At 48.5% G+C, this 23,556-nt stretch overlaps 1 long non-coding RNA gene across 4 annotated transcripts in view; it reads right to left on the bottom strand.

The window, feature by feature from the left end:
* LOC102167986 overlaps positions 1–23,556 on the bottom strand; it is a 68,033-nt gene that overhangs the window by 19,998 nt on the left and 24,479 nt on the right. For 3 of the 4 annotated variants that reach the window (XR_001303368.2, XR_002343081.1, XR_002343080.1), the window contains exon 4: positions 21,883–22,134. This is a non-coding gene — a long non-coding RNA (uncharacterized LOC102167986). Of the gene's footprint in view, positions 1–20,857; positions 21,152–21,882; positions 22,135–23,556 lie in introns of those variants that run through there. The other variant, XR_002343079.1, reaches the window with a different exon arrangement.

The following is a 23,556-nucleotide window of genomic DNA, read 5'->3' as shown; positions in this document are numbered from 1 at the left end:
ACAACTTAGAATAGATTTACAAGGAGATCCTGCTGAATAGCATTGAGAACTTTGTCTAGATACTCATGTTGCAACAGAAGAAAGGGGGGGGGGGAATGTAATTGTAATGTATACATGTAAGGATAACCTGACCCCCTTGCTGTACAGTGGGAAAATAAAAAAAAAAATTATAAAAAAAAAGAAAGAAAAATCTCTGGCCAGACTCACCAAGAAGAAGAAAGAAAGAATGCAAATAAGCAAAATAAAAAATGAAAATAGAGAAATCTCAATGGATACTGCAGAAATACCAAAAATCATAAGAGAATACTATGAACAATCATACCAACAATTTGAAAAACCTAGAAGAAATAGACAAGTTTCTAGAGACTTACAGCCCACCAAAACTGAATCAAGCAGAAACAGATCAACTGAAAAGACCTATCACTAGAAATGAAATTGAGTATTTAATAAAAACTCTCCCTACAAACAAAAGTCCAGGACTAGATGGCTTCAAGGTGAATTCTACCAAACATACAAAGAAGAACTTATACCCATCCTTCTTAAATTTTTCCAAAAGTTTGAAGAAGAAGAAATAATCCTAAAGACTTTCTATGAAGACACCATCACCCTAATACCAAAACCAGAAAAAGATACTACCAAAAAAGAAAATTATAGGCCAATATCTTAGATGAATATAGATGCAAAAATTCTCAACAAAATTTCAGTCAACCAAATCCAACAATGTATAAAAAAGATCATACATCATGACCAAGTGGGATTCATCCAAAGTTCACAAGGATGGTTCAACATGCATAAATCAATTAATGTCATATACCACATTAACAAAAGAAAAGTAAAAAACCACGTGATCATCTCAATAGATGCAGAAAAAGCATCTGACAAAATCCAACATCCATTCATGATAAAAAAAAAAAAACTTTTACCAAAGTGGGTAGAGAGGGAACATATCTCAACATAATAAAAGCTTTTTATGACAAACCCACAGCCAATAGAATTCTCAATGGAGAAAAGCTAAAAGCATTCCCACTAAAATCTGGAGTCAGACAAGTATGCCCACTCTCACCACGTTTATTCAACATAGTATTAGAAGTTCTAACCATAGCAATCAGACAAATGGAAGAAATAGAAGGTATCCAAACTAGAAGGGTAAAATTGTCACTCTATGCATACGACATGACACTATATATAGAAAACCCTAAGGATGCCACATAAAAACTACTCGAACTGATCAATGAATTCAGCAAAGTATCAAGATACAAGATTAGCATTCAGAAATCAGCCGCATTTCTGTATACTAACAATGAAATATTTAGAAAAGGAATATAAAAATCCAATATCTTTTAAAATTGCACCCAAAAAGATTAAATACTTAGGAATAAACCTGACCAAGGAGGTGGAAGACTTATATGGTAAGAACTATAAAACATTAATCAAGGAAATAGAAGATTCAGAGAAATGGAAAAATATTCCATGCTCCTGGATTGGAAGAATTGATATTGTTAAAATGGTCATATTACCCAAAGCAATCTACAGATTTAATGCAATCCTTATCAAATCACCCATGACATTTCACAGAACTAGACCAAAAAATCCAAAAATGTATATGGAACTATAAAAGATCAAGAATTGCCAAAGCAATGCTGAGGAACAAAAACCAAGCAAGAGGTATAACTCTCCCAGGCTTCAGACAATACTACAAAGCTATAGTAATCAAGACAGTGTGGTATTGGTACAAAAACAGACATACAGACCAATGGAACAGAATAGAGAATCTAGAAATAAACCCAGACACCTATGGTCAATTAATCTTCAACAAAAGAAGCAAGAATACAAAATGGGGAAAAGACCGTCTCTTCAGCAAGTGGTGATGGGGAAAATGGACAGCTACATGTAAATTAATGAAACTGCAACACACACTCAAACCATGCACAAAAATAAACTCAAAATGTCTTAAAGACTTAAACATAAACAAGACACCATCAAACTCCTAGAAGAGAACATAGGCAAAACATTCTCTGACATCAACCAGACAAATGTTTTCTTAGGTCAGTCTCCTAAGGCAACAGAAAGAAAAACAAAAATAAACCAGTGGAACCTAATCAAACTTACAAGATTTTGCACAGCAAAGAGAACCACGAAAAGAACAGAAAGACAACCTACGGAGTTCCCGTCAAGGCGCACTGGTTAACGAATCCAACTAGGAACCATGAGGTTGTGGGTTCGATCCCTTGCCTTGCTCAGTGGGTTAAGGATCTGGCGTTGCTGTGAGCTTGGTGTAGGTTGCGGCTCGGATCCTGCGTTGCTGTGGCTCTGGTATTGGCCGGTGGCTACAGCTCCAATTGGACCCCTAGCCTGAGAACCTCCATATGCTGCGAGAGCGGCCCAAGAAATGGCAAAAAGACAAAAAAAAAAAAAAAAAAAAAAAAACCTATGGAATGGGAGAAATAGTTTCAAATGATGCTCCTGACACGGGCTTAATCTCTAAAATATACAAACAACTTCTACAACTCAAGAGCAAAACAACAACCCAATTGAAAAATGGGCAGGAGATCTGAACAAACATTCCTCCAAAGAAGATATACAGATGGCCAACAGGCACATGAAAAAATGCTCAACATCATTAATTATTAGAGAAATGCAAATCAAAACTACAATGAGGTACCACCTCGCACCAGTCAGAAAGGCCATCATTAAGTCCACAAATAACAAATGCTGGAGAGGGTGTGGAGAAAAGGGAACCCTCCTACACTGTTGGTGGGAATGTAAATTGGTACAACCACTACGGAAAATAGTATGGAGGTTCCTCAGAAAACTAAATATAGAACTACCAAATGACCAAACAATCCCACTCTTGGGCATTTATCTGGACAAAACTTCTCTTGAAATAACACGTGCACCCCTATGTTCATTGCAGCACTATTCACAACAGCCAAGACATGGAAACAGCCCAAATGTCTATCAGCAGATGAATGGATTAAGAAGATGTGGTACAAATACACAATGGAATACTACTCAGCCAGAAAAAAGAACAAAATAATGCTATTTGCAGCAACGTGGATGGAACCAGAGACTCTCATGCTAAGTGAAGTCAGTCAGAGAGAGAAAGACAAATACCATATGATGTCACTTGTAAATGGAATCTAAAATATGGCACAAATGAACCCATCTACAGAACAGAAACAGACTCACAGACATGGAGAACAGATTTGTGGTTGCTGAGCAGGGGAGAGGGGGGAGGGAGTGGGATGGACGAAGAGTTTGGGGTTAGTAGGTACAAACTACTACATTTAGAATGGAGAAGCAATGAGGTCGTACCGTATAGGACAGAGAACTATCCAATCTCTTGTGCTAGAACTTGAAAGGGGATGATATGAGAAAAAGAATGTACAAATATGTATGAGTGGGTCCCTATGTTGTACAGCAGGAATTGACAGAACATTGTAAATCAAATGTACTTTAATTAAAAAAAATGTTTAAACACTTCAACATAAAAGGCACTCAACAATCTAACTATTCTAAGGCACTATTATAATGCAATGTAACTATTACAAAGATAGCGAAGCCAGTAAATTGGCAGAAGCCAGAACAGAAGCCCAAGTTCCCCAAACATCAAAATATATGCTTTTCCCAACATATACATCAGGTGCCTTCATGGATGTGGTGAGGACAAATAGGAGGGTGCTCATGACCCACTTTATAGGCTAAAAACCCCAGATTCACATGTAAAGATTAATAACAATGGAGTTCCCGCCGTGGCTCAGCAGAAACGAATCTGACTAGTATCCATGAGGACGCGGGTTCGACCCCTGGCTTTGCTCGGTGGGTTAAGGATCCAGTGTTGCCATGAGCTGTGTGTGGTATAGGCTGCAGACGATGCTTGGATCTGGTGTTGCTGTGGCTGTGTTCTAGGCAGGCCGAAATAGCTCTGATTCGACCCCTAGCCTGGGAACCTCCATATGCCACAGCTGCGGCCCTAAAAAGAAAAAAAGAAAAGAAAAAAAAAGACTGCTGATCATTTCCACCCCAGATTCACAAGCCTTCAACGCCTCCCCTTTGCAGGCTCAGTGAGGAATTTCGGAGCCCTCCTAGAGTAAGAGGGAGGTCTTAGAAAGAGGTGATGCTGTAAAGACAGAATCACTGGGAGGGAAGGAGTTAAGAGTTTTGTTTTATTTCCTAAAGCCCACCTGGACTCCTCGGGCTGGGGCAGCTTGTAAACAACGCTTTTACATGAGAGTCCACACCTCAAGGGCTGGGCTCACAGCAACAATCTAGAGATACAGATTTGGGCAGGTCAGGGTCTCCTGGTTAGCTGTCGAGAGACCCTGTTTCCCTGATTGAAGCTCTTTTTCCTTCTTCCCCAGGAAAGCCACAGGAGTTTTTGTCTTTCCCACTAGGTCATGAGCCCCACCGGCATGTAATACCCTGAGGACAGGAGCCATATCACCTTATGTCTCTACTCCCAGCGCCAAGCAGAGGACCTGGCAAACTGCACCCGTTGAAAATGTGTATCCATTGAACGAATGCAGGAGAAGAGCCAAACGTTACTACTTTTTGCACCTCAACAGCACTTAATCCAGAGCCTTGCATACAGCATGTGCTCAGGAGACACTGACTGCATTTCATTTATTTCAAGACATATATAAAAAAAAAAAAAGGAAAATAAGGTTTTCTGGTTTGGGGCCAGCGCAAATTTGGGGAAGTCACTGGATTTGCATCACCTGTGTGCCAGCACCTCTGAAATCGATAGCTTCAAATTATGGAACTGTGGAATGGGGAGTTCCCATTGCAGTGCAGCGGAAGCGAATCCGACTAGTATGCATGAAGATGTGGGTTTGATCCCTGGCCTCGCTCAGCAGGTTAAGGATCTGGCACTGCCATAAGCTGTGGTATAGGTCGCAGACGTGGCTGGGATCTGGCGTTGCTGTGGCTGTTGTGTAGGCCGCAGCTGCAGCTCTGACTCGACCCCTAGCCTGGGAACCTTCATATGCCTCAGGAAGGCATAAAAAGCCTAAAACGAAACAAAATAACAAAAAAAACCACTGTGGAATGTTCACAGATGTGAGGAGCTTGCTGGCCAGTAAGTGGCGCTGTTGTTCCCGTGTCATTCCTGTCTCAGTACAAGTGCTGCTGAAGCGCCTGCCAAGGACATTTGAAGATAAGTGTTATCCTTTCCTAGATGTGAACAGTGTCATTCTGAGCTGTCCATAAGGAGAAATACCAGCCGCGTTCGCACACCCTGCCCCCACCCCAGGCAAACGCCACTCCCCCGGGGGCTCCCCATCTCCATGTAACCAGCAGGGCTGAGCACCCAGACTTTCTCTGGTGCCTGGGAAGAACTTCAATGCTCCCGAGCAACTCTGCTCCACGGCTCCCCAGTGATCTGAGAACAAAGCTCTGGTTGCTAGGCAACCGTTGCACAAGCAGAAGGATTTCCAAAATAAAAAGCCACCCAAAATACACTTGAACGGAGCACATTGGCACTCTTAATTTGCAGTTGGTTGGAGTGCACCCTCATCTCGCTTGGATGGTCGGTTTCGTTTTTTTCCTTTTTGTCTTTTTAGGGCCTCTCCCTCACATGTGGAAGTTCCCAGGATAAGGGTCAAATCCGCGTCCTCATGGATACCACCTGGTTTCCTTACCACTGAGCCACAACGGGAACTCCAGGTGGTCTATTTCTTGGTTCCTCTAGAAGGTAGGTCTTCAAGTGTTTTTTACCTGCAGCATATGGACGTTTCTGGGTGAGCGGATCAGAGCTGCAGCTGCAGGCCTACACCACAACCACAGCAATGCCAGATCTGAGCCGCCTCTGCGGGACCTGCACTGCAGCTTGCAGCAATGCCAGGATCCTTAACCCACTGGATGAGGCCAGGGATCGAACCCACATCCTCACAGAGACAATGTTGGGTCCTTAACCTGCTGAGCCACAATGGAAACTCCAGGTCTTCAAATTTTTAACCAAGCAGAGCATACTTTTATTCTTTCCAGAATCCCAGTGAAGACACAAAGAGTTATTTTCAATGCTGGGACTGCCAGCAAGTAGAGGCTGCTCAATGAACACTTGCAGAATGAACAGTGGAATATTACTCAGCCATTAAAATGAACAGAATACCAGCATTTTTAGGAACATGGACGGACCTAGAAATTATCATGCTAAGGGAAGTCAGCCATACAGTGAGACACCAACGTCAAATGCTTTCACTGACACGTGGAATCTGAGAAAAGGACACAATGAACTTCTTTGCAGAACAGGTACTGACTCACAGACTTTGAAAAACGTATGGTCTCCGGAGGAGACAGTTTGGGGGGTGGGGGATGTGCTTGGGTTGTGGGATGGAAATCCTGTGAAACTGGATTGTGATGATCATTAAACAACTACAGATGTGATAAATTCATTGAGTAACAACAACAACAAAAAAGAATGATTGAATGAAGGAATGAATGAAAATGTAGGCATGGGGAGTTCCCATCGTGGCGCAGCAGAAATGCATCCAACTCGGAACCATGAGTTTGTGGGTTTGATCCCTGGCCTTGTTCAGTGGGTTAAGGATCCAGCATTGCCATGAGCTGTGGTCTAGGTCACAGATGCAGCTCGGATCTGGCATTGCTGTGGCTGTGGTGCAGGCTGGCAGCTGCAGCTCCAATTAGACCCCTAGCCTGGGAACCTCTATATGCAGTGGGTGCAGCCCTAAAAAGACAAAACACAAAAACAAACAAAAAGAAAGAAAATGTAGGCACAAGGGCCTGCTTCCACATCTTGAGGGATTCATGACGTTGGTAGACAGATAAAAACATAGTTATATATCTACATGATGGTTTTAAAATAAGTCCACAAGAGATGGGACACAAGTGGGAACCGAGCTTAGGGACTAACTTCTAACCCATACACTCTGGCAGAATTTGCAGGGTGTGATTAGGCCACATAAGGCATGGAAGCTCTCCCCCCACTTCTTTCTCTCTCACCATTCACTCTGGGGGAAGCCACCTGCCACGCTGCAAGGACCCTCAAGCCATCTGAGGAGGGGCCCGCTCGGAAAGGAACGCCTCCTGCCAACAGCCGTCCATGCAAGAGGACCTTCGAAACAGATTCTCCAGCCCAGGTAAGCCTTCTGAGGACCGGGGCCTCAGCCAACATTGGACGGCAATCACAGGCAAGACCGCAAGCCCAAACCTTCCAGCTAAGGCCACTCCCAATCTCCTGACTCAAAAGAACAGGGAAACAAATACACATTAGATGTTTGCTACTTTAAGCCACTCTGTTCTGGAGTAACTTGTTACAAAGCAATACAGTCTTCCTCCTCCTTTTATGAAATGACGGCTTATAAAATATAAATGCCTTGAAGGGGGTCTTGTTCACTGTGTGTCCCCCACACCTGTCATCCTGTGTACACTCAGGACAGCATACGTAACAGCCCATCTGATGACACGCTTGTTCCTAATGTCATATGGAAGCCTGTACACACAGACAGAGTCACACACGGAAACGGAGCATAACTCACCAACCCAAAAGACTTTTTAACAAAGAACCATCAGACAGCATAATTATCAACAAGGAGCTACTAGAAATTATCAAAAGAGTAGAAAGGGAGTTCCTGTTGCGGCTCAGCAGTAACAAACCCGACTAGTATCCATAAGGACTCGGGTTCGACCCCCCGCCTCACTCGGTGGGTTAAGGATCTGGCACTGCTGTTCCTGTGGTGTAGGTTGGCAGCTGTAGCTCCGATTCGACCCCTAGCCTGGGAACCTCCATATGCCACAGGTGCAGTCCTAAAAACAAACAAAAATCTACAAAGCTGTGATAAATTCTGCTGTACAGCAAAGTGACCCAGTCATACGTATCCACATATCCACTCTCTGATTCCACATAGACAATCACAGAGTCTGCTTTCCAACAACTGTGGTTTTCTCTACCGCCTCTGGGACACAGTGCAAGAAAAGCAGTGTCTAGCCTCAGGCTCCCAGTTACCTCTGGCCCAGCCCTCCCAAAGGAGGGGAGAGCTTTAAGTATGCTCCATTATCCAAAAGTATATAAAAATTTTAGAAAGTAATTTTTTTTTCTTCTTTGGCCACCCCACACCCTACGGAGTTCCCAGTCCAGGGATCAGATCCAAGTTGAAGCTGTGAGGCAACACCAGATCCTTAACCCACTGAGTTGGGCCAGGATCGAACGTGCGTCCAGCACGTCAGGGAAACTGCAGATCCCACCACACCAGAGCGGAAACTCCTTAAGCAGTCATTTAAAGGTCCCAAAGCAGAGAAGCACGTGTTTCTCTTCTCCACACTGGCGGCCTTTGAGTCTCCCTCGGGCCACAATACCAAGCACAGAGCGGGCCTCTAAAACCTCATGTTACCCCTGGTATTATTTCAATTCATCCGAGGAAATCCATGGAGTATCGGCTGTGCACTGGATGCTGTGGCAGGTTCCTGTGCACCTTATTTAATTTGCTCTAACAGCAGCTCAGTAAAATGAGAAAAAATGAAGCTTGGAGAATCTGAATTAGCTACCAGAGGTCACCAAGCTAGTGATCTGTCCAACTCGCAAACCCAGATTCTTTTTCTTTTCTTTTCTTTTTTAGGACGGCACCCGCAGCATGTGGAGGTTCCCAGGCTAGGGGTCTAATCAGAGCTGTAGCCGCCAGCCTACACCACAGCCACAGCAACACAGGATCCGAGCCACATCGGTGACCTACACCTCAGCTCATGGCAACACCAGATCCTTAACCCACTGAGTGAGGCCAGGGAATCGAACCCAAAACCTCATGGTTGCTAGTTGGATTGGTTTCCACAGCACCATGATGGGAATTTTTTTTTTTTTTTTAACAGCCCCATCTGTGGCATATGGAAGTTCCCCAGCTAAGGGCTGAATCAGAGCTGCAGCCCCTGGCCTACGCCACAGCCTCAGCAACGAGGGATCCGAGCCACACCTGTGACCTACACACAGCTCACGGCAATGTTAGATCCTCAACCCTTAACCTGAGCAAGGCCAGGGATCGAACCCACATCCTCACGGACAGGAGGATGTCAGGTTCTTAACCTGCTGAGCCCCGGTGGGAACTCTGCAAACCCAGATCCTTGCAGCTGCCCCTGCTGACCAATCACCGCAGCCCTCTAGATATTTGAAGACTATCTCCAGGTTCAACGAGACGGCGAATCCCACGATTTTCACCACTCCTGCTTTCCTAGGTGCTGACCAAGGCTCCAGGACTTTGAAAGAGTGTTATTGCCTGGCTGCATTTATCTAGAAACAATATTTCCCTGTTTCTCAAAAGACATTTAAAACTCTCAACCTGGGCTTCTGCTCAGCATGAAACCATCAGATTCATCACAGAATTTGCAGCAATCCTGCACAAGCAGTTGACATTTTACCAAGTCACAGCTTCTCTGAAACACTGAAAATAGTGCAAAGTTCCCCATAATTCAGGTCTTAACTTCTCAGAGATTTTTTAAGGGGGGCATTAATACCACCATTGGGTTTAAGAGGGAGATTCCATTCTGAGGGTATAAAACGAAATGAGTGTTGACGCCCTCGGCCTTCAATCCATTTCTCCCAGCCCATTCCCCGTAAACCCAGCAGGGAGCAAGCTGGGAGGAAGGGAGAAATGGGGGAGGGCAGGCAGGAGAACGGAGATCCTTTAACTCAAGAGCAGCCTTTAATTTAACAGCAGGTTCCAGAGCAAATAAAGGACCAGCAAGCTTCCAGCTGCTTGACAATGCTGCCACCTCCTGGCATAAATTGGAAATGCATGAGAATATTGCCAGTTAGTGCCACTCAGGAGCTGAACCACGAAGATGTGATCCCATATATCAGTAAAACTTTAAAAAAATGTGTTGCGAGGTATTCCTGGGATCCATTTAAACCATAATTAAGTAAATTCCCTTTTTAAGTTCCTACCTCCTAGTGCCTGGAATCGTCTTCGGTGTTCTACCTGCTGCCTTCAAGCACACCTCCTTCTAGCTGGTACCGCCACCAGCAGCCAGAGTTCCCACTGACTTTTAATTGGGAGATAAATTTTGCCTGGGGCAAATTTGTTACTCTGGGCCATGAAGGGCTCCTCAAGTGGCAGCCTACAAGCGCCATCTGCAGCAGCTCAGATTTTGCGTGTGCACGTCCAGGGCAGTGTTTGAAATGGCCTTACTGGGGGGGGATGCACCCCATCTCCTGAGTCAGCTGCCAATCTCCCCCACTTAGTACAGACACACACCCCTTCACAGAATAAGCTCCCATGTGCCCCCTAAAGTCAGGAAAGCTCATTTAGAAATTCACTGCACCTGGACCCCCAGAATGTGCCCTTATTTGAGAAGCAGAATCTTTGCAGATGTAATTAGTTAAGCTTATTAAAGACATCATCCTGGATGAGGGAGGACCCTAAATCCAATATGCCCATGTCCTTATAAGAAAAGACACGGAGACAAAGACACACAAGGAAGAAGCCGTGTGAAAACAGGCAGAGGCTAGAGTGATACAGCCACAGGCCAAGAAACATCAAAGACTATAAGCATCCACCAGGAGCCAGGAGAGACAGGAACACTCCCCTAGAGCACTGGGAGGGAACAGAGCCCTGCTCAATCCTTGGAATGCTTTGGAGAGAAAGCAATGATCAAGAGGGTATGAAAAGCTTGACTTGAACAAAACGAAGTTCCCAAAGATTTGTAAGGGCCAAAGCAAGAATCAGAGTTTAGTGGGAGTTCCCGTTATGATCCAACTAGTATTCATGAGGAGGCAGATTCTGTCCCAGCCTTGCTCAGTGGGTTAGGGATCCAGCATTGCTGTGAGCTGTGGTGTAGATCAAAGACGCAGCTCCTATCCTGTGTTGCTGAGGCTGTGGGCACAGGCCGGCAGCTACAGCTCTGATTCAACCCCTAGCCTGGGAATTTCCATATGCCACGCATGCAGCCCTAAAAAGCAAAAAAAAAAACGGGGGGGAGCAGCAAAAGGTAAAGACGGAGATCCCTGGTGGCAGGCAGGTTAAGGAGCTGCACTGTCAATGCAGCCACTAGGGGTCGCTGCTGTGGCACAGGTTCCATTCCTGGCCGGGGAATTTCCTAAAGCCTCAGGCGCAGCCAAAAAATGTTTTTTAATAATTTTTTTTTTTTTTTTGGTCTTTTGTCTTTCTAGGGCCACACCTTTGGCATATGGCGGTTCCCAAACTAGGGGTCCAATCAGAGCTGCAGCCACTGGCCTACGCCACAGCTCACGGCAACGCCCGGATCCCCCTCCCATGGCCAAGCCCAGGGATGGAACCCATGTCCTCACGGATGCTAGTCAGGTTCACTAACCGCTGAGCCACGACCAGAACTCCTTTTTTAATAGGTTTTTTTTTTTAAGTAAAGACAATAATCACAGGAGGGCCTTAGAAATACCTAGAAATCATCTCGTTTAAAAACTCAATTTACAAAAGAGGAAGGGAAAAAATCATAAAATGAGTCATCACAGGGATCCCTTCTCTCACCTGCACTTTTTTTTTTTTTTTTTTTGTCTTTTTGCCATTTCTTGGGCCGCTCCTGCGGCATATGGAGGCTCCCAGGCTGACCTCGCAGCCGCTGGCCCACGCCTGAGCCACAGCAACACGGGATCCGAGCCGCGCCCGCAACCCACACCACAGCTCACAGCAATGCCAGATCGTCAACCCACTGAGCAAGGTCAGGGCTCCAACCCGAAACCTCATGGTTCCCAGTCGGACTCTCCAACCACTGTGCCACGACGGGAACTCCTCTCAGCTGTACCTTCAACCTCTCCCCCGTTACAGATGTTTCCCATCAGTTTGGGTTTGGTTTTGGTTTTTTTTTTTAGGGCCGTACTTGCGGCATATGGAGGTTCCCAGGCTAGGGGTCTAATCGGAGCTGTTTCTGCCTGCCTAGACCACAGCCACAGCAACGCCAGATCCCAGCCGCCTCGGCGACCTACACCACACACAGCTCCTGGCAGTGCCCACTGAGCGAGGCCAGGGATCGAACCCGCAATCTCATGGTTCCTATTCGGATTCGTTTCTGCTGAGCCACGACGGGAACTTCCTTCCCATCAGTTTGTAATCACACGCACACGAAGACAAAGCTCTCATCCAACCTCATCACCCCCTCGAGTTACTTAACTGCCTTGTAACCACCTCCGTCCCCCGCCCGCAGGGAGGGAGTTTGAGCCATGTCCACACTTGCCACCTCCAAGAATTCACCTCCCATCCTCCTCGGCCCACAGCGATGGACTTCCCGCCACACAAACAGATGTTGTGAACTCTCCGAATGACGTCTACGTCTTCAGCTCCAACGGGCATGTTTACCTCCTTTCATTGCTGCTGTTGTTGCTGTTGTTTCTCGGCGGCATTTAAATCTTTCAGCCATTTTCTCCCTGAAAACCCCTCGTTCCACGTACACGTGAAGCTAACACCACACTGCACATCAGTGATACCCCCCCAAAAAAAAAAAAAATTGAAGAAAGAAAACCACTCCTTCCATAACGGTGGCAATTTCCCTTGTTGTTCAACAAATCAGCACAGGCTTCGCCACTTACAACAAGATTTATCTCTTAACTTCATGGTCCCTAGATCAGAATTCCAGACATGCCTGGCCCGGTCTCTGCTGAGAGTCCCACACGGCTTAAGTCAAGGTTCTGGAGGCTCTGGGATGAATCTGTTTCCCAGCTCATGCAGGTTGCTGCAGAATCCAGCTCCTTGAGGCTGCAGGACTGAGGTCCCGCTGCCACATGGAGTCCATCTCATGCTGGGAACTGCTCTGAATTCCTCTGACATCGGCTGAAGGAAATTCCCTGCTTTTCGGGATGTATTTGATTAGGTGAGACCCATCAGGATAGCTCCGTGCTTGAAGACCAGCTGCGCCATGCAAAACACACCATCACAGGAGTGAGGTCAGAGGACCTGGGGACAAGGGCGTGGGATCTTGGGGACCATGGCTAAAGATTCTGCCTACCAGACCACCTTATCTTAGTCTCCTTTCCTGGCTCAACTTCTCCAACTGCCCCCAAAGGCTGAGGAGCCTCAGGCTCAGTCTCAGAAACCATTCTTCCGGGAGCTTCCGTTGTGGCTCAGCGGTAACAAACTCGACCAGTATCCACGAGGATGCAAGTTTGACCCCAGGCCTCGATCAGTGGGTTAAGGATCTGGCGTTGCCGTGAGCTGTGGTGTAGGTTTCAGGTGCAGCTCAGATCTGGTGTGGATGTGGCTGTGGTTTAGGCTGACAGCTGCAGCTCCCACTTGACCCCTAGCCTGGGAATTTCCATATGCCGCACATGAGGCCCTTAAGAGCGGGAAAAAAAAAAAAAAAGGGACGAAAAAGAAAGAAAGAAACAATACTTCCACAAACCGCCTCTGGAGCCCATCTTACTCATCTAAGCCCATGCCTCCAGTTACCATTTATAGCGCAGTAACTCTCACCATCAAACCAACTTCGCAGCTGCGAAACCATTATTTCAAGCTACCTCTTTGACACTCTCACTGGAAATCTCACAGACTTTTCCAATGCAGTATGCCCCAAGGTTACCAGCAGATCCCCCCCACAGGCCTGACTGCCAGTCACTGCTCCTCAAAGCACAGCACTGCCAGGACCCAGGGGCACGAGCCGGAAACGTCAACCCGGTTGAGTCAGATCCCTGACCCACTGTTGCTCTACATGACTCTACATAGTCAAACCATCATCACATCCTTAAAAGGGCAGAAGACACAAGTAGACATTATTCCAAAGTATATGAAGGAGCAATGGGATTTGGAGAAGATACTCAATGTCATAAGCCATCCCCAAACTGCAAATGAAAACCACAAAAAAACCAACTCATACCCAGCAGGACGGCTATACTCAAAAAAACAGCTGTAACAAGTTTTCCCAAGAATGCAGAGAGGAGTTCCCATTGTGGCTCAGTGGCAATGAACCTGACTAGTATTCATGAGGATGTGGGTTCCATCCCTGGCCTTGCTCAGTGGGTTAAGGATCTGGTGGTGGTGTGAGCTGTAGCGTAGGTCGCAGACTCGGCTCAGATCCTGCGTTGCTGGGGCTGTGCTGTAGGCTGGCAGCTGTAGCTCCGATTCAACCCTTAGCCTGGGAACCTCCATATGCCGCAGTTACGGCCCTAAAAAAGAAAAAAGGCAAAAAAAAGAAAAGAAAAGAAAGCAAATTATTAACTAGAGATCAATATTCCTTGACATTTCTTTGAAGTAAAATTTATGTACAGTAAAAGCCTCACTCTTCAGCATACTACTTGTTGAGTTCGTCAAAATGCATAAAGCTCTAGCACCATGTAGGGTGTTTCCCAGCAATCCCACTCCTGGGCATCCATCCAGAGAAAACCATGACTCGAAAAGACACATGTACTCAAAGGTTCATTGCAGCACCATCTGCAAGAGCCAAGACATGGAAACAGCCTAAATGTCCATCGACAGAGGAGTGGATCAAGAAGATGTGGTACATATACACAATGGAATACGACTCAGCCATTAAAAGGAATGAAATACCAGCATTTTTAGCAACATGGATGGACCTAGACATTATCATGCTAAGAGAAGTCAGCCATACAGTGAGACACCAACATCCACTGCTCTCACTGACATGTGGAATCTGAAAAAAGGACACAGTGAACTTCTTTGCAGAACAGATGCTGACTCACAGACTTTGAAAAACTTATGGTTTCCAAAGGAGACAGTTCGGGGGGAGGGAGGACGTGCTGGGGAGTTAGGACGGAAATGCTATAAATTTGGGTTGTGACGACCATTGTACAGCTATAAAGGTAAGAAATTCGTTGAGTAACATTAAAAAATACGTAAAGAAGATGCAGAGTGTTCCCATCACCCCTGCACGTCCCCTGGAGTCTTCGTTGGTCCCTGCCCACCTGAACTGGAAGGACAGAGAGGCTTGGCCTCGGGTGCCTGAGCACCCAGGATGCTCATAGCACAGACTAGGGGGCCAGGCCTCTGGACTGAACACCCTGCGGGGACTCAGGCCCCAATGGGCTGCTGCAGCCCCAAGAGGACCGCGTACAGGGGCTTCTTGGCCTCCAGGTCCCAGGTCACCTTGGGGCTGCCGGGCTCCACCCGCAGGCCACACTCCTCCAGCAGGGCAAAGGTGATGGCCACCCCTTCCTCCTGCAGCTGGGCGAGGAGCTTGGGCTCCAGGCTGAAGGGAAGGCTGCAGCGGCTCCTGAAGTTGGGCTCCAGGATGCTCCTCACCTGGATGAAACAGGGTCAGAGGCTCAGTGGACTCTGTTCCTGGGGCAAGACCAGCCCAGCCCAAAGCCGCTCTCTACCGCCCCGTGGGGCCGAGGATGGGAGTCACACTGGAGACAGAGGTCAGAGTCTGTGCTGAGGCTGTGACAGAGGTCAGACTCTAAGGAGAAGGTAGGGCTATTCAGAGCCATGGGGAATGATACGGCACTTTTGATTTAGGGAAGAAAAAAATGGATGCTCATTTTTAACGATACCATGTTTTGTAACGTGTTGGAAAGTGTGAACTGATTTAAATGAGATGAAAGGTTAACCTCCCCAAAATGCCTGCACGTCAGGACATGACCACTAGGGGGCGAACGGGGCACGCTTGCTGTTTCATGTTGAGGCCTTCAGGGTGATGGGACCAAACAGCACCAGGCCCAGGGCAGGAAACCTTGAACCTGAGTGAATAACTGAATCCGAACTGCAAAGGAAAAAGGAAAATCAGGTGCAGAAGAGATCAATCAGTTGCCATAACATGCGCTGTGAAACCAGAAAAACACGGACTCCCTCAGTGAATTTCAGCTGTTGGGGAAACGTAGTTAAAACCCCCCAAACCAGAAAAATCTGCCCATGGAGGCAGCTGAGAAACAATGCTATCATTCGATAAGCATTAAACCGGAATGTGGCGCATGTGTCACAAGAAATCAATCCACTGAGACAGCGCAGACAGAAAGAAATCGCCCCCTTTCATACATAACCCCGCAGTTACAACCCATCACACACAACATCTTTTCCTTTCTTTTTCTTTTCTTCTTTTGCTTTTTACGGCCACCCCTGTGGCGGATGGAGATTCCCAGGCGAGGGGTCGAATTGCAGCCACAGCGGCCAGCCTACACCAGAGCCACAGCCACGCCGGGTCTGAGCTGCATCCGCGACCTACACCATGGTTCATGGCAACACTGCTCCTTAAACCCACCAAGCAAGACCAGGGATCGAACCCCCTACCTCAGGCTTACTAGTCGGATTCATTTCCGCAGCCCCACAACGGAACTCCCCACATTCTCAAGATAAATGATACCTAGTCCTCCCATGAGAACACTCCCTGGCACCATGGATCCCACATACTTTATCCTGATCTTATCTACCAACTACGGTGACCACCTGTCAGCTAACTGCCTTTACCCAGAAGAAAAAAAAAACTTCGCTCGTTCACAGAGGAGGCAGATTTGTACCTTGGAACAAGGTGTGCGCTGACTTTAGGCACCTGCCCTTCCACAGAAACTGGGAGGGGTGCCAATTCTCCCGATGCTGACATTTTCAAAGAATGGGTCTCAGGTCCTTGAGACACACGCCCCTGGGCCCTGAGCCCAAGGGTTTCTGTCTGTTCCTTGTCCTTTGAGGGATGCGCCTGTGGCACATGGACGATCCCGGGCCAGGGATTGAATCCCAGCTGCCGCTGCGCTAACAGTGGATCATTTAACCCACGGTGTTGGGTTGGAGATCAAACCTGTGCCTCCACAGCGACCTGAGCCACTCGAATTCCCTTTTTGTTTTTTTCCCTTTGTCTTTTTAGGGCCACACCTGCAGCACATGGAGGTTCCCAGGCTAGGGGTCCAATCGGAGCTAGAGCTCCCGGTGTAGACCGCAGCCACAGCAGTGCCAGATCTGAGCCGCAACTGTGACCTACACCACAGCTCACGGAAACACTGGATCCTTAACCCACTGAGCAAGGCCAGGGATCAGACCCGCCACCTCATGGTTGCTCGTCGGATTCGCCTCCGCTGCGCCACAACGAGAACTCCTGCAGCTGGATCCTTCACCCACTGCACCACAGCGGGAACGCCAAAGCTGAGTTTTCAAAAGGACGTATATACATTTCAAGGAGAGGAGAGTGTTCACGCTTTACCCAAGTTTTCGAAAATAAAGGTTCTAAGGAAAAGGAAGGCAGGGACATCTCTTCCCTTAGTTTCAACGGGGAGGAATAAGTCTCTTATTTTTCACTTGCATTTGTCCTTACACAGCCTTCCCATCCGTCATAAGGGCAGTAAGACCTTCTCCCCAGAGCTGAAGATAAATATCCTCATCCTCTCCAGGCCTCCTGAACCCTTCCCCGCGACCTGACAGCAACATCAGGTCTCTGCCATAGACCCCTCACCCAGGTGCCCCCCGCCCCCCCACCCCGTCCCCCTCCTCCACCCATTCCCCCCCACAGACGCTTCCTTAACTCTTCTGCACCCTGTGTCCACACTCCATCCCTGGCACCCACCCCTCAGCCCCCACCTCAAGCAGTCTGTCCTCCTAGGAATTCAGCCCCCATATGTCACCCCAAACATCACCAACGAACACCTGCTGGACTGTTCCCTCCCACAAATTCTCTTCTCCCTGGAGGTTACGACATCACGACCCCGTGTGTCTCCATTTACGGGACCGTCTCCACTCCACCTCCTTCCCGGGCTCCTGCCCCCCCCCCCCCGAGCATTTGACCTTGGATGCTAAGACGCAGACCTCCGCACATTTCTTACTGGAATTTGGAAATCGCCCAGGAAGGGGGCAGGGTTGGGAACGGACGGGCGAGGGAGGCGCTTCCCAGAGAGTAAGACACCAAGGGCATCACGAAGGCAAACCTACAGGCAGGGGCGGGGAAGGGGGGGCCCCGACGTCCGCTCCTTATGAAGGCACAGTGCATAATGTTAACATTAGCTTGCACGGGAGCGTCTGCCGAGCCCCAGCCCAAGGGGCTCATGGATCACGCACGTTCCAGGTCGCTTTTGCACAGCGCCAGACGGAGCTCAAGGGCGCTATGCTACGTGAGACCGGTCAGATGCAGACAGAGCATCTCCACTCGCTTGTACGTGCAAGATCAAAACAGCAAACTCACAAACAGAGTAGACGGTGGTGGCCCAGGGCTGGGGGTATGGAGGAAACGGGGAGATGCCAGCCAGAGGGCACAGGTTTCTAGTTATAGGATGAAGACGTTCCGGGAATCTAATGTCAGCTGGCATCGGCACTACTGCATCACACACTCCAAGTTGTTCAGAGTGTAGATCTTTTTTTTTTTTTTTTTTTTTTTTTTTTTTGCTATTTCTTGGGCCGCTCCTGCGGCATATGGAGGTTCCCAGGCTAGGGGTCTAATTGGAGCTGTAGCTGCCAGCCTACGCCAGAGCCACACCAACATGGGATCCGAGCCGCGTCTGCAACCTACACCACAGCTCATGGCAACGCCGGATATTTAACCCACTGAGCAAGGCCAGGGACCGAACCCGCAACCTCATGGTTCCTAGTCGGATTCATTAACCACTGCGCCACGACGGGAACTCCCAGAGTGTAGATCTTAAGTGTTATCACCAAGATGGTAATTGCGTGAGGGGATGGGCGTGTGAACTGACCCAACTGTGGTCAACTTTTTGCAATATATACATGCATCAAGTCATCACTCTGGACACCTTAAACTTCCACACTATAGGTCATTAATAGCTCGATAAAGCTGAGGGGAAAGATAAAATGCAGGTCCCAGGGTCCTCATCAGAAAGTCTAATTCACCATTCCTGAGCATCCATTCATAGAAAACCACGACTCGCAAAGACACATGTGCTCCAAGGTTCACTGCAGCACCATCTGCAAGAGCCAAGACATGGAAAGAGCCTAAAGGTCCATCGACAGAGGAGTGGGTCAAGAAGATGTGGTACCTCTATACACAGTGGAATATTACTCAGCTATTAAGAGGAACACAATACCGGCATTTTCAGCAACATGGATGGACCTAGACATCATCATGCTAAGCAAAGTCAGGCAGACAACGACACACCAACATCCAATGCTTTCACTGGCATGTGGAATCTAAGAAAATGGACAGACTGAACTTCTTTGCAGAACAGGTACTGACTCACAGACATTGAAAAACTTATGGTCTCCAGAGGAGACAGTTCGGGGGTGGGGGGATGCGCTGGGGTGTGGGATGGAAATCCTGTGAAATTAGATTGTTATGATCATTATACAACTACAGATGTGATAAATTTATTTGAGTAATTAAAAATATATATGAAAGAAAAAAAGAAAGAGAGTCTAATTCAGGAGACAGAGTGAGGTCAGGGATTCTGAAGTTGAACAGGTGGTTCTGAATCAAGGGGTCTCAGGGCCTCACTGAGGAAGGCTGCCCCCCTGACCTGGAAGGGGAAACCTGGAGCCGGGGGCGGGGGGGGGGGGTGGCCCTAGGGACAGTAATGACCTGGGCTCTCCTGACCTGGCTTCCTCCCCCTCCATTCTCCTCATCCCACATGACGATACTCAGACAGCCTTTCCAAAAGGTGAGTGCCAGAGCCGGGCAGGTGCTCTGCCTAGACCTCGGGCCCTGCTCAACTCTGCCCACCACTTGGGGTCAAACGGACGGCCAGGGTGTCTCCCAAACCCCATCCCAAGAGTGCTCTAAAGGCCTGGGAGGGACTCAATACTATCATCAACTGGAGGGCCTGACAGAAGGAGAAGGATGGTAAAAAGTCAGTTGCAGGGGTAGAGGTGATGGTGGCCCCTGCAGTCCGACAGGGAAGGAAGGCCTCACTGAGCAGGGACTTTTCAAAAAGATTTACACTTGGAGTTGCCGTTGTGGTGCAGTGGAAACGAATCGGACTAGGAACCCCAAGGTTGCGGGTTCGATCCCTGGCCTCGCTCGGTGGGTTAAGGACCCAGCGTTGCTATGAGCTGTGGTGTAGGTCACAGACGAGGCTTGGATCCTTGCCTTACTGTGGCTCTGGCCTAGGCCTGGGGCAACAGCTCCAATTAGACGCTTATCCTGGGAACCTCCATATGCCGCAGGTGCGGCCTTAAAAGGACAAAAGAACAACAACAACAACAAAAAGATTTACACTTGAGAGAAAACAATTCAGAAAGATAACATGCACAGCAAAGGTCACAGCAGCACTATTTACAGCAGCCAAGACATGGAAGCAACCTAAAGAGCCATCAACAGAGGAACTGATAAAGAAGAGATGGTACAAAACCAAACAACCCCTTCAAAACATGGGCAGAAGATCTCAACAGACAGTTCTCCAAGGAAGACATACAGGCGGCCAAAAAGCACATGGAAAGATGTTCAACATCACTCACCATGAGAGAAATGCCAGTCAAAACCACCATGAGGTACCACCTCACACCAGCCAGAAGGGCCATCATCCAAAAGTCTACAAACACTAAGTGCTGGAGAGGGTCTGGAAAAAAGGAACCCTGTGACACTGTTGGGGGGATTGTAAATTGGGGCAACCACTGTGGACAACAGTATGGAGAGGCCTCAGACAACTAAACATAGAACCACCCTTTGATCCAGCAATCCCACTCCTGGGCATCCACCCAGAGAAAACCACGACGCGCAAAGACACATGTACTCTGATGCTCCTCGCATCTGCAAGAGCCAAGACACGGAAACAGCCCAAATGTCCATCGACAGAGGAGTGGATCAAGAAGATGTGGTACATATGCACAGTGGAATAGGACTCGGCCATCAAAAGGAACGCAATGCCGGCATTTTTAGCAACATGGATGGACCTAGACATCATCACGCTAAGGGAAGTCAGGCAGACAATGAGACGCCAACGTCCAATGCTTTCACTGGCATGTGGCATGTGTCCCTGGAAAAGGGACACAACGAACTTCTTTGCAGAACAGGTACTGACTCACAGACTTTGAAAAACCTCTGGTTTCCACAGGAGACGGTTTGGGGGATGCGCTGGGGTGTGGGATGAAAACCCTGCAAAACCGGATTGTGAGGATCATGGCAAACTATAAGTGTAATAAATTCATTGAGGAATAGAGAGAAAATAACTTTTAATAGAATATAATCGATGTCGTTCCAAGTGAGGTTATAGGCTCGGGTGAGTCTGAGAAACTCCTTTCTATATTTTGTCGGAGTTTCTGAAAATGCCCCCAATTTTCCTTCTCTTTGACCCATCTCAGAAACGGGAAACGGCCCACGAACTCTCGGCGGCCCCTCGGGTCCGGCCACCTCCCGGAAAGGAAACCTATCGAGTACAAGGAGGGGAGGGAGGGTGGACGCCCAGAGGAGAACGCGCGGGGTCGGGACTGGGATTGGGAGACCAGGGGGAGGCAGCACCCGATCTGGAGAAATAAGGGGGTGGCTCGTCTGCCGGGTCAAGATCGGGGTGGAGTGGGGGGCGAGGATTGGGTTAAGGGGCTTTTATTTCTAGAAGGTCTTGAGGTCATTTTCTTTGGTGGAGGGGAGAGGGAACCAAGGAGGACTTGACGGGTGGACCGTCTTTGCCAAGAGAGGGTCGACGCCCACGTGCCCGGCAGGCCTGGGCACAGGGTACCTCTGACCATGTGCCATTCCGTTTGAGAAAGTTTCTAGGGTCTAATGAGATGCTGTATTCGAAAGTGCCAAACTCAGGCCCATGGCTTTGGTTATCCAACTGATGTTGTGGCCTCGTGGGAGTGCAGAGCTGTTCTGACTGTTGTGTTTTAAGATCAGTCAGCAGTAAAGGTTTTAGGGTTTTTAGAACACAAGCCAGAGGCGAATCCCTTGGGATGGACTGGTTTGACCCCATGGTAAATAAAGTGCGGTCCTGCTGGGAGCGGGGATCGGCACCCACAGTCTCAGCAGGGCACATGTCTGACCGCTGTGGGCAAGCAGGGCGTCCCCTGTCTCTACCCACAGGGTGGCCCGAGGGTCCCCCGGGGACCCGGGAAAGGGCAGGGGTGTAAGGCGCCGTCAGAGCACCGTCCCGGAACTTACCTGGGCTGGGGTCAGAGGATCGTGGTGCCTGCAGAGCCGTCGAGTGGCCAGGACCTCTGGTCCGGGGATCAAAAACGGAGGACAACTAGGAAATGAGTGAAAGGCCTCACGCAGTCTGAGGGGTACACAGATCACCGATAAAGCCCAGGATTGGGGGCTTGCACCACTCACGAAGCACAGGGCGTCCTCTCGAGGAGGCCCGGAAAGCCCGGGCAAGAAAGTGAGCTCCGAGGGCGTCTGTGCTCCCCGAACCTGGGAGAGAAATGGAGAGGAAGAGAAAGGGACAAACAAGGGGGGGGGGGTTCCTGATTTAAGAACAAAAATGTAAGGAAAACGAAGGGGCAGTGGGGGCGGGGGGACTGACTAGTGGAGAGGGTCTCAACAGAGCCGAGTCACCTTCATGAGACAAAGACGGGCAGCAGTCGGTCTTAGCACAAGGCCAGGCTACTACTGTGTCAAGGGTCGTCGTTGGGGGCGGGGGCTTGTATATATACGGAGGCTAAGTATGGAAATATTTTTTTTTTGGCCGAGGAGGCTGTTTCTTGGCCGGATTGTTTTATCAGTTAAAGTTTAACGAGTTAGGTCTGGGGGAACAAAGGTTTCTGGGCCTGGACAATTGGTGTGTCTCTCGCATTTCCCTTGGTATATTCGGGAGTCAGTCTTCCTATAGAGAAAGGCCCTTACAGCTAAAAACCCTTCCTTCACTGTGCACACTGCCCACTGAAAGGAGCGCTGCTGTCTGGAGCATCAGTTCCAGTATTTTACAAAAAACACCTGCAGGAGTTCCCATCGTCGCTCAATGGTCAAGAAATCCATCTAGGAACCATGAGGCTGCAGGTTCGATCCCTCGCCTCGCTAAGTGGGTTAAGGATCCGGCGTTGCCGTGAGCTGTGGGGTGGGTCACAGACGAGGCTCGGATCCCTGCGTTGCTGTGGCTCTGGCATAGGACGGTGGCTACAGCTCCAGTTGGACCCCTAGCCTGGGAACCTCCATGTGCCACGGCAGCGGCCCTAGAAAAGAAAAAAAAAAAAAAAAAAAACCACCTGCAGACATGGATGGACCTAGAAATTATTATGCTAAGTAAAATCCTTCAGTCAATGAGACACCAACATCAAATGCCATCACTACATGTGGAATCTAAAAAAAGGACACAGATGTGGCTTGGATCCCGAGGTGCTGAGGCTGTGGTGTAGGCCTGCAGCTGCAGCTCTGATTCAGCCCCGAGCCTGGGAACGTCCATAGGCCGCCACAGGTGTGCCCATGAAGGAAAACAACTGTTTAATGAACAATGAAGATTATTGCAAGGCTGCATCACACGATCCAGGCAGAGTACCTGACAGGCAGGCTAGCTTAGAAGGTTCACTCCTGGAGTGCCCATCACGGCTCAGCAGAAAGGAACCTGACTAGGATCCCTGAGGATGCAGGCTCCATCCCTGGCCTTGCTCAGTGGGTTAAGGATTCGGTGTTGCAGTGAGCGGTGGTGTAGGTCGCGGAGGCGCCTTGGATCCTGCGTTGCTGAGGCTGTGGGGAAGGCTGGCGGCTACAGCTCTGATTCAACCCCTAGCCTGGGAGCTTCCATATGCCACCGGTATGGCCCCCAAAGACAAAAATAAACAATAAAAAAAATGGAATGTGCACTCCTGTCACACACCTCTCTGCGTCAGGGTCAGAGGC

The sequence above is a fragment of the Sus scrofa genome, chromosome 4 (assembly GCF_000003025.6).
Source record: "Sus scrofa isolate TJ Tabasco breed Duroc chromosome 4, Sscrofa11.1, whole genome shotgun sequence".
NCBI classification, from domain to species: Eukaryota; Metazoa; Chordata; class Mammalia; order Artiodactyla; family Suidae; genus Sus; species Sus scrofa.
The sequence above is the reverse complement of the archived record's forward strand: the minus strand, read 5'-3'. Positions and strand labels throughout refer to the sequence as shown.